Here is a 13459-nt window from a genome sequence, read left to right as displayed (position 1 = left end):
TCCTTATCTGTAAAATAAGAGAATAGTAGTACCTACCTCGCAGGGTTATTTGAGGGTACAGTGAGATAACATATGAAAAGTGCCTGGCAAACCTAAAAGTATTATGCAAATGATAGCCTTGCTAGCTATTATTATTGATTTAACAAAAGTACTGGTAATTTCAGGCCCCAGTTCTAAGACTTTTGAAGGTTATCTGGCCAAGCCTCGTAGCCACAATTATGCAGGTAATTTAGGCTTCAAAATCTGTTACTGCCTCACTACCTAAGTAATTTTGATTTTATCTCTGTGTTGCTATGGGAAAATAACTTAAATTTTCAATAACTGTGCTGTTCTGTAAAAAGGATATGATGATGGTAGCATATTTTAAAAGATAATCTAATGAAAAAATAAGTACTGAATATGTAATCGTTAGTAAAAAATTAAATCCCTCTTATGCTACCATATCTAAGTGCTGAAAATTAATGACATAAAAATAAGACTAAGAGATTTAAGTATCTTCATAATATTCTGATAATGGGAGAAAATAATCTAAATTTATGATTCCATCCCTGTCATCTCTGAGCTGAAAATTTGGTCACATGGAAATAAATTATAGTGATGAAAAAGTATCAGCAATATTTTATGGTTCAGCTGTTAGGAACTTTAATATAAACTCAAAATGCTTCTCAAAGTGGGAATTTTTTATTGACTATTGATAGAATTATAGAGTGAATTCAATGTCTATATATAGTTGTAGATTTATGTCACATATCTCAGGTTATGATTTTAATCATGTCTGTCGAAAGTCTCGAGCCAGAATATAAGTTTTAATAATGACTCAAGTATGCTAATACATATTACTAGGCCCATTGTGACTCTACAGAGATAATCAAATCCTTTAAATGTCACTGTCTTCTGAGGTCACTTCTCTGACACATAGCTTAAATGACTCATGAGCCTAATCCAACTGATTTAAATACTGGTGCAATGAACTCAGCAAGCTTTCAGGATGCTTTTGATTTTTGTAAGCTAAGCACACTAGTTTTTTCCCCCATTATTTTTAGGTACCTGTGTAAATTCCATTGAAGAGGAAACACAGACATATGGCTGAGTTGCCATTCAGTGTGGCCCTTTTAATCATTTAGTGTGGTCATTTTAACCAGGTATTAGTGTAAAGCAAGGGAAAATGACTCCAGCTTTTGACAAAGCCCATTCCAGGTAGATATGACAACATTATTACAGGGTATAAGGTGCTGCCAGACTTCCTGTAAAGGTAAAGATATCAGCAGTTATGTGAAATGAAGAGAATTTTTTCCAGATAATAGCTGTTATGTCGCTATGCTGTGGTTGTATCATTTCCTCCTACTTCCTATTAGAACTAAAATAACAGCTGTTTCACAGCCCTCCTTGTTTAAAATTGTCTCAAGTGAACTACACTATTCAAACTCTTTATTATGGACCCACGATAAAAAATTAAGAAAGGATTCATTAAAACAAGATGTTTTTCCTTCATGCAACATGAGAAAAAATAGTGTAGGATTAGACAGGTCTGCTCCCGACATATGTTAACATCTAAAATGGTAGATTGGCTGTTGCAAAGTGAGTAATTTTCTAGGTTCAGAGTATGCATGTGAATTTCCTTTGCATCAGTCTCTACATCCCTATTATGTCCCCAATGCTTTAGGACAACAATAGAAAAGAACAAAAGGATAAATTTAGGGTTATTACCTAGGCTGCTTCCAACTCATATTCAATCCTGGGCACTACTGACATGGAAGCATACTTTAGAAGTATAGTGAAGCCTATACATCCCTTCTCAAAATAATGTTTTTAAGTGTATAAAATAAAAATACATTGGATTGCAAAGGAAACCAATTGTATTGAAATACAATTCTCTAAGTCCTACACTTTCTCCATTTATTTGCTGCATTTAACATGGCTGACCACCATCTCCTCCTGGATACTCTCTCTTCTTTGGGTCTTCATGACACTACTAATTCCTGGTACTACCTTTACCTGTCTGACCACTCCAGAGTTTCCTTTGGAGGATCATCCATATCTTGCCTCCAAATTGTGGGTGTTCCCCAAGGTTCTGATTCAGAACTTCTTCTCTTTTTCCTCTATATTCCCTTGGTAACTTTCTCAGCTCCCAAAGGTTTAACTATCATCTCTATGGAGAAGACTTTCAAATCTATTTATCTGACTCCAGTTTCTCCTCTGAGTTCTAGTCCGTCATCATCAATTGCCCACTAGACATTTCAAAATGGAGATCCAAAACTGAGCTCATTATTCCTCCCACTCCAAACTTCCCTACTTCTGTCAAAGGCACAAATGTCTTTCCAGCATTGTTAACAACCTTGGCATTATACTCAATTTCTCACTCCCTCACCCCTCATATCCAAGCAGTTGCCAAATCTTGCCATTTATAACTTCATAACTTCTCTCACATCTGACTTCTTTCTACTTACCCAGATAACCACCTTAGGTCAGGAACTTATCACCTTTCACTTAGATTATTGCAACAGCCTCCTAATTAGTTTCTTGATTCATGTATCCTCCATCCAACAAAATGATACCAAAGCAATGTTCCTTAAGCTTAAATAGAACCATATGACTCCTAATTTAATCAACTACAGTGGCTTCAACTGGTCTTTCTACAGGGTGTTCCTAAAGTCTGGACACATAAGAAAAATGCATATTTTCAAGAAATGAAATGAATGAAATTTTTATTTAATTGGAATATTAACAAATAACACCTTCAATATGATTTCCATCATTTGTGATGCAAAGATTGATGCACTTTGCAATGCACTCGATGCAATAAATCCATATTGCTGTCAATTACCAATGTGTCCAGACTTTAGGAACACCCTGTATGTATGGTATGTGCCCAAGGTGCTTTACCATCCAAGTTGTCTTCTAGGGGCACTCTCCAATTAGCAATGTCGTTTCTAAAACGTGGAGACAGATAGGAGGATACCAAAGAAAATGTGCACACCACATTTTTTTCCTAAGGGCTGTGACACTGTGACCTAGAAAAAGAGATAAAATTCTCTCATTCTTCCTCCTCCTTTTTTCTTTTGTACTATATGCCTTCCTACTCCCAGGACCCAGAACTTAGCCAAACAGCAAGAGTACTCTTAATTTCATGCGCTTGGAAACCCAACTATTATCTGTAACAGTTTCTATTCTAATAAATACTGAGGTTCAAACAATCCACCACAGAAATGAACTTTTAGATACCACTTGGTTTTTTGAGTTGAGAACTGTCCATTTGTTAAGAGATAAGCAATCCCTTCCTCCCCAGATTTCTCAGTCCTCTGCTTGACCTTTGCATCTCTCCCTGCCCTCTCCAGATCATAATTAAATTATGTATTTTATTTAATTGTGTATCTCACATACCTAGGGTACAGCCTTGCACACAGTAGGCACTTAATGTTTGTTGAATGGATGAGTAATAACAATATTATTTCTTCTATGAGGAAAAAGACAGGTTAATCTAAATACATGTTCGTTCTGTCCTCACAACTACTAGAAATGAATAACTGTTGGTTCTTTTTAAACTAATCATCCAAGAATAAAATATTTCACATAAAATTTCCTTTGCTAAATCAATTCAAATCAATATTATTTTTCTCTTGTTTTAGTTTTCATTTATCTTTCCTGAGAAGCTTTTCATTTGTAATTTTTTTTCTCTTCTCTACTTGGTATTTTCCATTTTGATTGGCACATTTCCTCGTGTTCTTATTTATCCAACTAAAAATATCTCTGAGAGATACGTCACTATCACCATTCTTATCAATCATTAGTCAGAGAATGATGTGAAAAACTGAAAGCTAGTTTCTTCAATATACTACTGATGTTTTGGAAAAAATAAATTTTTGTTTTATTGGTTCCAGATTCTCTCTTCTAGTGATGCTCATTGGGAATGGTCTTTCCCTATCATTTCTGCCTACTGACATTCTTTTTCTCCTTCCAGCTTCTCCAAGAACATTCTCTACCTCCCCTCTCCTCTCATTAGAAGTGATATATACCTCCTTGAATATCTCAGGCCACTGTTTGACATCTCCTAGGTTTTTAATAATATTCCAACTTACATGATCATTATTTGAGTATGCCTTGTCTCTAAACTAGAGTGTAAGCTCTTTGAGAGCAGTTAGTCAATAAGCATTTATTACGTACTTTTTATGTACCAGGCATTGTGCTAAGCACCAGTAGAGTTAATTTTCATTTATGTCTTGAACACAGTAGGCAATTAATAAATAATTACTGAACTTAAGTGGATATGATGACCAGTTGAGACTATAACTGAGATCACACATTATTATGTTTCTTTTTCTTTTTAAATTTTCAATTGACATAACAAAACAAACATTTCCATAGAAGAAAAGGGTAAAGTAGAAATAGAAAAAAAATCTACCATTCACCACCTGAAAGAGATCCCAGGAAGAAAACTTACAGGAATGTCATAGCCAAGTTTCAAAACTCCCAGGTTAAGGAAAAAATATAAGCAACAAGTTAAAAAAAAAACCATTTAAACACTGCAGAAATACAGTCAGGATTTCACAAGATCTAGCAGCTTCTACTCTAAAAGACCACAGGTCTTAGAACAATATATTTTGAAGAGCAAAAGAGCTGGGATAATTTATCTAGCAAAGTTGAGTATAATCTTTTTTGTTTGTTTTTTGGAGGGGGGAAGGCAAGGCAGTTGGTGTTAAGTGACTTGCCCAAGGTCACACAGCTAGTAAGTATGTCAAATGCCTGAGGCCTGATATTGAACTCGGGCCCTCCTGACTCCAGGGTCGGTGCCCTACTCATTGCACCACCTAGCTGCCCTGAGTATAATCTTGAATGGAAAAAATGGACATTTGAGGAACTGAAAGACTTTCAGGTATTTGTAACAAAAAGACCAGAGCACAATGAAAAATTCGATATAAAAGATCCAGAAGAAATGTAAGGAAAACATCAAAGACTAATTATAAGGTACTCATTAAGGTCATACTGTTTACTTATCACATCAGTATTCTTATTAGGATAATTAAAACTGTCATCGTTCCTAAGGTAGTTTGAAAGAAACGCTGGAGCTGAGTTGTGTATGATGGGGTGATTCTAAAAAACAGAATTGAGTAGGAAAAGGTAAAAGAGAGCAATTATATTACAAAAAATGAAAGGAAGAACTAATACAGAGGAAAGAGGTGGAGGTGGGGGGCTGGTAATGTTGGAAACTTATTCTCATCTGGGTTGAAGAGGAAACAATGCATACGCCTGGAATGCACACATCTGAACTATTATGTTTTCTGTGCGTGTGGAATAACACATAGGGAGCTGTTTTTGGCGTCAAGAGGACATTGAGTCCATCAAGTCCTGCCTTTCTGTATGACCCTGGTCAACCTCTCAGTGCCCCGGATAACTCTCTATATGTTATAGATCAAGAGCTGACCTGCATTAATAGAAGGAGTTTCCTCATTCAAGAGTTTCCTATACCACTGAAACCACAGGTAATTTTAAAAAATCATTAGCATCCTAATTAACTTCATTCTTTGTTCTTTTTTTCTATGCTTCTCCATATCTTGCCAACCCATTAATTTGTGGGTTTGATAATTCACACTTATACAGGGTGTCCCAAAAGTCTTAGTGCAGTTTAAATCTATATAAACCTCTGTGCATACTTTTCAATGGATCTGAGAGATCACTGACAGGCTGTATGTCCTCCAGTTACACTCTATGAGACTCTTGTTTCTGTCTGCCATGTTATGTATTAGAGGCCTTCTTCTAGATCTCTTGACTTTAAATGGGCACCAGTGGAGCACTGAGGCTTTCCATCTGCTATTCCTTGCCCTTGCTGTGTAACCAGGCTACTACCCTCCTTTTATAGTCATGCATCTCTTGGATGATATCTTCTGAGTTGCCTTCTGTGTCCAATTCAGCACTGGTAACATATTGCAGTCTATTTATGCCCACCGTGTGTCTCTCCATTGATCTCGGGTGACTCATCACAGCGACTCCTCAGAGTTTGTGACGTTCAAACCATGTTGCATTACCAGAAGAATAATGGTGTCGACAACGATGGGCTTTTGTTTCAGGAAGAGGTTTTGGGTCATTGAAAGCACAATGCAATTTCCCAAATGGTTTTGAAACGAGTAGAAAATATCAAATAAATATCAAAACCTTTGGTTGAGAAGAACCAGAAGAATGGAGAAGGAGGTAAACAGAGAAACAATGCTGACATAACTAGCTTGCCTTTACATAGCGCTTTAAGATTTGCAAAGTGCTTTACAAATATAATTTTGTCCTTACAACAACCCTGAGAGGTAGGAGTTATTATTATTCCCACATTACAGGTAAGGGAATTGAGGCAGACTTAAGTGACTTACTCAGGGTCACATAGTAGGCATCTGAGGCTGCATTTGAACTCATGTCTTCTTAGCTTCAGGTCCAGCGCTCTACCCCCTGCAATACCTACCTACCTCAATAAGTGTCGTGGGAGACAATGTAGTAATATAAAAAAGAATGCAGGGATTAGAGCTGGTTGATGGGTTAAAATTATGATTTTGCCACTGACTATCTTTGCAAACTTGGACAAATCACTCAGGTTTAGAGGCAGTTAGATGGCACAAGACCCGAGTTCAAATTCAGCCTTAGATACTTAATAGCTATGTGACCCTGGACAAGTCACTTAACCTATTTGCCTCAGTTTCCTCACCTGTAAAATGGGGTTAATAATAGCACCTACCTCAGAGTTTCATAAAGATCAAATGACACAGGCACTTAAATGTTTGTTCCTTTTCTTTCCTTTCCCCACTAGATGACCTCTATGATCCCTCAGAGCTCTAAATCTTATGAAAGAGTGCTGAACTTGGAGCTAGGAGAGATCCACCTCCAAGTCTAACCCCCAACACTTATTTATGACTATAGTAGCTAATAATAATAGTAGCTAACATTTATATAGTGCTTGGGCAGCTGGGTGGCACAATGGATAGGGCACTAGGTCTGGAGTCAGGAAGACTCATCTTCATGAGTTCAAATCTGGCCTCAGACACTTACTAGCTGTATGACCTTGGGCAAGTCACTCACGTTTGCCTCAGTTTCCTCATCTGTAAAATGAGCTGGAGAAGGAAATGGCAAACCACTCCAGTATCTCTGCCAAGAAAACCCCAAATGGGGTCACAATGAGTCAGGCACAACTGAACAACAAATATAGTACCTACTACGTGCCAGGCACCACACTAAGTGCTTTACAATTATCATCTCACTGGATCCTTGAAATAACCCTGGGAGGTAGGAGCTATCACTATTCCCATTTTACAGTTGAGGAAACTGAGGTTAAGTGACTTGCTCAGGCTCACAGAGCTACTAAGTGTCTGAGGCTGGATTTGAACTCAGGTCTTGTGCCATCTAACTGCCTCTAGGCAAGTCACCTAAACTCTTTGACCTTAGTTGCCACTTCTATAAAATAGGGATTAAGGTTTCTGTGGGGATTAAATGAGAAAAAGTAAATTCTTGATAAACTTTAAAATGCTCTCTACATACATTTGAATAGTTGCAAGAAATACTTATTTCTCTCTTATATTAATAGCCAATTATTAAAATTGGGGAGACCCAAGCTTTTTTTTCCTTGTGCTATTTCCTTGTCCAATCTTTCAAGGACAGGGCAAATCAGGACTGGCCCTGGAATCAGGAGGACCTGAGTTCAAATCCAGCCTCAGACACCTGACACATTTACTAGATGTATGACCTTGAGGAAGTCACTTACCTCCAATTGCCCTGCCTTCCCCCTTGCAAAAAAAAAAAAAGGTTAACATGCTCCTCATTTTGAGTATTGCTACTCTATTCAACTAGATCAAAATTGTGATGTTCTGCTCAGGCTTGGGTGGGGGATAAAGTCTTTGAATAGATTGCCCAAGGCTGGGGGTAACTTAGAAGTAAATGACATAATCAAAGTTCATTAGAATAGGTCCCGCCCCTCACTGTAATATTCATTCTCTCATTAACTGTTAACCAATCAGAGTTATTGCCACCTTTGGCAACAACCCTCTTCCAAGGGCATAGAAGCCATGAGCCCACTGCCATGATGGTCTTTGGAATCTGAGAGTACTACAGGCCTCCTTTTATTAAAATGCTGGCATTACTAATAAAAATATTGAATTACCCAGAAATTATGTCTCTCCCAAACTTTTAAAATGACACACAGCCTTATGATTTCATCAAGGTAAGGAGGTCCTAGTGAATAATTAATTGCTTCTACCAGAGGAGTTTGGCTCTTCCTTTGCATCTTACAGTCTCACTTAGAGAGTTGCTTAGAGGCACTAGAGTGTTCAACGATTTGCCCAGGGTCATATGACCGCTATGTGTTCAGAAATCCGTATGTCAGTTATTATTATATATAATTATTATTATGTAATTTAACAATAATTGTTATTACTACTAATCCACCATACGATGTTGGTCCAACAATTCAGTTGATTTAACACCTTTCTTTAGTTTTTAGAAATGCTAATTTATTATCCTTTTCAGATGGCAGAAACTCACTTGGCTTAAAGGTAGCTACAAAGCAGTTACCAGTATCAGAGATCTCCCTGTAGGCCATTCTGTTTTTAGGTTGTAAAATGAGTTCTTTACCTATGCTCTTTCGTTTGAGTGTATGAGGGGCAAGTGTGTGAAAAGAAAACATTCCTTGCATATAGTAGTCAATTTTAATAAATGTTCATTAAACTGAATTGAGTTCTGCAGCTACTTCTGTTCTCACTGACAATCAAAAAAATCTCCAGTTCAGCTGAGCAGGGAGAGAGAGAGAGAGAGAGAGAGAGAGAGAGAGAGAGAGAGAGAGAGAGAGAGTGTGTATGTGTGTGTGTGTGTGTGTGTATCTAGCTCCAAGAATGACTATATTTCTGTTACATAGGAAAAGCTAAATATAAAGTGGATAAATGAATGATGAGGAAGGGTTATCAGAACACTTAATACCACCATGTCTACAGAAATGCAGCTTTCAAGGCAAAAAGCCAAGTTTCTCACTCCTGAGAGTAAGGACAGTTAATTAACAACTGATTTTTTTTTAACCAATGTGACTTTTAATTTGATTAAATGAATGAATTAGGTAGAGTAGGTGTTCTAAGTCCAGAAGTTCCTCTGATATGCTAAATCCTTCTTAGTTAAAAACGGCACCTGAAATGTTAGTATTTAATTAGATAAATCAGGTTTGTTTTTGGAAAAACTGGTTAAATGTAGATAAGGATTAGTTGTTTTAAAATACAAAATAGGCTTTCCCTGAAGATGCTACTGCCAAAGGTGAAGAAGGAAGCAGTTGTCCCTCCCAAGACAGAAGCCATGTCAGAAGCCTTGAAGGTCAGGAAGGCAGTATTGAAGGGTGTCCTTGTTGTTGTTCAGTTTAAGGGTGAACATAGCCAGAAAAAGAAGATCTGAATGTCCCCTACCTTCTGATGACCCAAGACTAGTTAAGGCTTCAAAGGCAGCCCAACAACCCTTGGAAAAGTGCCCCTAGGAGAAACAGGCTTGATCACTAGGGCATCACCAAGTTTCCCTTTTGACCACTGAGTCTGCTGAGAAGAACACTGAGGATTACAATACCCTGGTCTCCACTGCGCATATCAAGGTCAACAAGCATCAATTCGAGAAGATGAGAAAGACATTGTATGATGGGGATACAGCCAAGGTCAATACACTGATCCAGCCTGACTGAAGGAAGAAGGCCTGTGTCTAACTCGCTCTACACTATGAAGTTTTGGATGTTTACCACAAAATTGGAATCATGTAAACTATATCCAACTAGCCTACTCCATGTAAAATTAAAAAGTTTCCAGTAAAAAAATTCCAAAATTATCTTTCTAATGTACATATATGACTGTGCTATTTCCCTTGCCAGAAAACTTCCAATCAATGCCTATGAAATAAAACATAAATTTGTTAGCCTGGCATTTAAAGTCTATGATAATTTATTTCCAATCCACCTTTCTAACTTTATTTCATATTATTTCTCTGAACATACTCTAAACATTCCAGCCAGACTAGACTACTGGCTCTTTCCAGATTGCAACATTCATTCTCTCTCACCCACACATTAACCCAGGTTGTTCTTAAAACCTGAAATGTGATTCTTTAACATCTCTGTGAATGAAAATCTCCTTTTGCCTTTGAGGTCCTAGCTCAGGCCCTACTTTTTCTATGAAGATCTCTCAGATCTCCCCAACTGAAAGTCATTTCTTTTTCCTCAAATTTCCTTGTACCCCGTTGTATGGATATCTTGTCCTACCACATTTTATCACACTTTTATGCACAACTTAACTTACCTATTAGACTGTAAGCTTTTTGAAGGCAGTAGCTGGGTCTTTAAAAAGAAATCTTTCTATTCCAATCACAACACAGTACCTTATTCACAGGAGGTGCTTAATAAATATTTATTGAATTGAACTGAATTTAAAAGTTACCTCCAGTTTTAGCATATATTGTTAGAATTTACAATTTTAAAATCAAATCAGCTAGTTCAGTTTGTAAAGCTCCCCTTCTTTGGAGTTAGATGTTAATGTGTCAATAATGGATATTTATTGAAAGGATAAAAGCTTCTCCTCCCTCCCCCATCTTTTACAAATAGAAGAAAATGTAAATAAAATTAAATGTGCATCATAAAAAACATAAATTAAAAGCAAAAGAATTAGAAATATAAAAATTTTAAGAAAGTAGACTTCATCTTAAGTCACAAATGTAAAGAACTTTAAAAGGTTAAGTGATCACTGACAAGAATGCTAGCTTATTTGATTCCTCCTTTAAAAATGTATACTTCAATACTTTCCTAGATCTGTGATCTTATTAATATGAATATTTCCTCTAAGATACAGATTGCAAACCATCAATAACCTTTCATTTTCAAATACTGTCCAATATTTCCCAGTGTTTGAGTATGTAACTGCTACTAGAATGAGGCTTTCCTTAGTTATGTTAAATTTTGATTTTACTCAATTTAAACAAAACAATTATCCCAGCCTGGTTAAAGACAAGAGAAAACAGAAGAACTTATTGTCAAGGAATTTTCAGACTAGTTTTTTATTCTTAGAAAAGTAGAAAAACTGGAAAACGATGGTATTTAGCTACATCATGCTTTTAGAAGTTGTAGAATAGCAGAATGAGATATAAATGTAGATTTATCTGTAGTACTAGGAGAGTGAAAAATATGGAAATCAGAAAAGGACAATCACCCCACATAAACTGGTCTCAAATACCCTTTTAATATTGAGAAACTTTTTATCACTATCATTAGGATGAGGAAAAATACTTTTGATTAATCTGTTAAATATATGTCTTCTTGTAGTTCTTTAATTTAAAATATGGCACATGTTTACTAAGCAATTACTATTGACAGTTCCCTAAGATAGGTCCTTGGGGAGATTAAAAAAAGATTAGATATAATAGACCTCTTGTCCTCATGGAGTTTATAGTCTAGTAGGTGGATATGACTCTTGTACAAACTATAACATAAAATAATATAGGAGAAGTGTGTAAGAGAGTTGCAAGGAAGAGCCTACGAAAGGTCTCAGGAAAGAAGGATCATTACTGACTCGGGACATCAGAAAAGGCTTCCCAGAGGAGGGTACATTTGAGTTGAGCTTTATTGGACAGGGAAAAATTCAATGAGTGAAATGGGAAGGAAAGGACAAACTTTTCAGGATTAGGGAACATTGTAAGTGAAAATACAGGGTTTCTAAAGTTCTTTATCACATTTCAAATACACACATGCTTGTGTGATGCTGGGCAAATTACTTAAACTGGACCTCCACTTTCTCAGCTGCAAAATGAAGAGGTTAAATCTTAGTTGATATTACATATAGAACTACTGAAGTTAGAAGGAGGGAACATGTTTTGGGGAAAATACAGTAAACTTAGTTTTGGATATACTGAATTAAAGACAGAGACATTCAAGTGGAAATACCCTTAAGAGAATTATAAATACGGATCTGGAGCTCAGGGAAGAGGTTGGGTCTGAGATATAGACTTGGAAGGCATCTCTATATGTCACTTCGAAGGTTCGTAGATTTAGAGTTGGAGGAGAGCTTAAAAAGGTCATCTAGTCCAATTCCCTCATTTTACAAACGAGTAAACTGAGGCTCAGAGAGGGTAAGTGACCTGTTTGGCCAAAGTAATTTAAATAGTGAGAGGTTGTGGCAGCATTTAAAGCCTTGTCCACTGACTCTAATTCCAAGGGTTCCTTCTCCTACACCACATTGCCTCTAGATGAAAATTGAAGCCACAAGACGGGATGAGATAATTCAAGGAGAAAGTTTATGGAGGAGAGACAGGAGGAAGAGGAAAGAAAAAAAGAGTCAGGGAGAAATACAGAGACACACAGAGACAGAAACAGTCAGAGAAGACAGAAACAGATAAAAATAGAGAGAGAAACAGAAAGGGTGAGACAGAAGGACAGAGACAGAGACAGAGTTCTTTCAAGAAATGTGTTATGCATGAGATTTTGGGTAAATCATTTAAGTTCTCTGGTCCTCAGTCTCCTTATTTGTAAAATGAGGGGGTTAGACTTCTATGGTCCTTTTCAACTATCAAACTCTGATCCTATATGGCCTCTACTAAAAATCTGGAGTACCTTAATGTACTACAATGATTCTTAAAATTTAATCAAAATGTCTATTTTAAATGAAATTTCCTAGTTTCATATCACTCTTACTGGGGAAGCTACTCATAAGATTCTATCTTACATATAGGTGCAGTAGAGAACCACCTATATGACGTGATTTCAGGGCCTTGGGGAAACTCCTATTTTCAAATACAAGGAATTTTTTTTCTTGCTTTCTTAGTGTTGGTTGAAATCCCCTAAACAGGCAATAATTTTTCATTTCCCAATAAGAAATAAAACCCCTAAAGTGGAAATACCCCTGAAATTACACACTGACTTAAGCTTATAACATTCACAATGAAGGTTAAGTGATTGGCAGGAGAACCTTCTCTAATAACCCATTTTTTGAGAGTGAAGAGTGTTAAGGGCATAAGTATACTAAATGATACATGAAGATAGAGGAGGCTCAGGGTTGAAGAAAAGGCTGGAAAGAGAACACTAGGGAAGAAAAAGGTGTTGGAAAGAGATAAGAGGAGCCAAAGACAAGTTCCTCTCAATTTTGCCTAGGACTAGTCCAGTCTATTAGCTAAACTATAGGATCAGTTTCCTAAACATTATCCATTTTGTAAGTTAAGACCAAACACCAAAATATCAAATCTGAAAATTGAATAATACTTCTTTTTATTTTAGAATTCAAAATGAACAAACTGTTACAGGATCTCATGTCCGAGAAATATTTTGTATGGTTTGTTATTTAGTATTTTCTTTTGAAGGGTGCAAGAAAGGATCCTAAAGTGACATGATAAAGGAGGTAATTTGTATTCATTTTGGACATTAAACACCTGATTTTCCTGATAAGCCCTAAAACAGAACAAATGACTCAGTATTACTAGTACTGCTTGCTCT

The 13459-nt window shown here is 36.6% G+C and overlaps 1 protein-coding gene across 6 annotated transcripts in view; it reads right to left on the bottom strand.

Annotated features, from left to right (window-relative positions):
• LOC118845333 (myelin basic protein) overlaps positions 1-13459 on the bottom strand; it is a 236933-nt gene that overhangs the window by 151557 nt on the left and 71917 nt on the right. The window lies entirely within an intron of this gene.

Source organism: Trichosurus vulpecula, chromosome 1, assembly GCF_011100635.1.
Source record: "Trichosurus vulpecula isolate mTriVul1 chromosome 1, mTriVul1.pri, whole genome shotgun sequence".
Classification (NCBI taxonomy): Eukaryota; Metazoa; Chordata; class Mammalia; order Diprotodontia; family Phalangeridae; genus Trichosurus; species Trichosurus vulpecula.
Note: the sequence above shows the minus strand (reverse complement) of the source record. Positions and strands in the feature narration are given on the sequence as shown.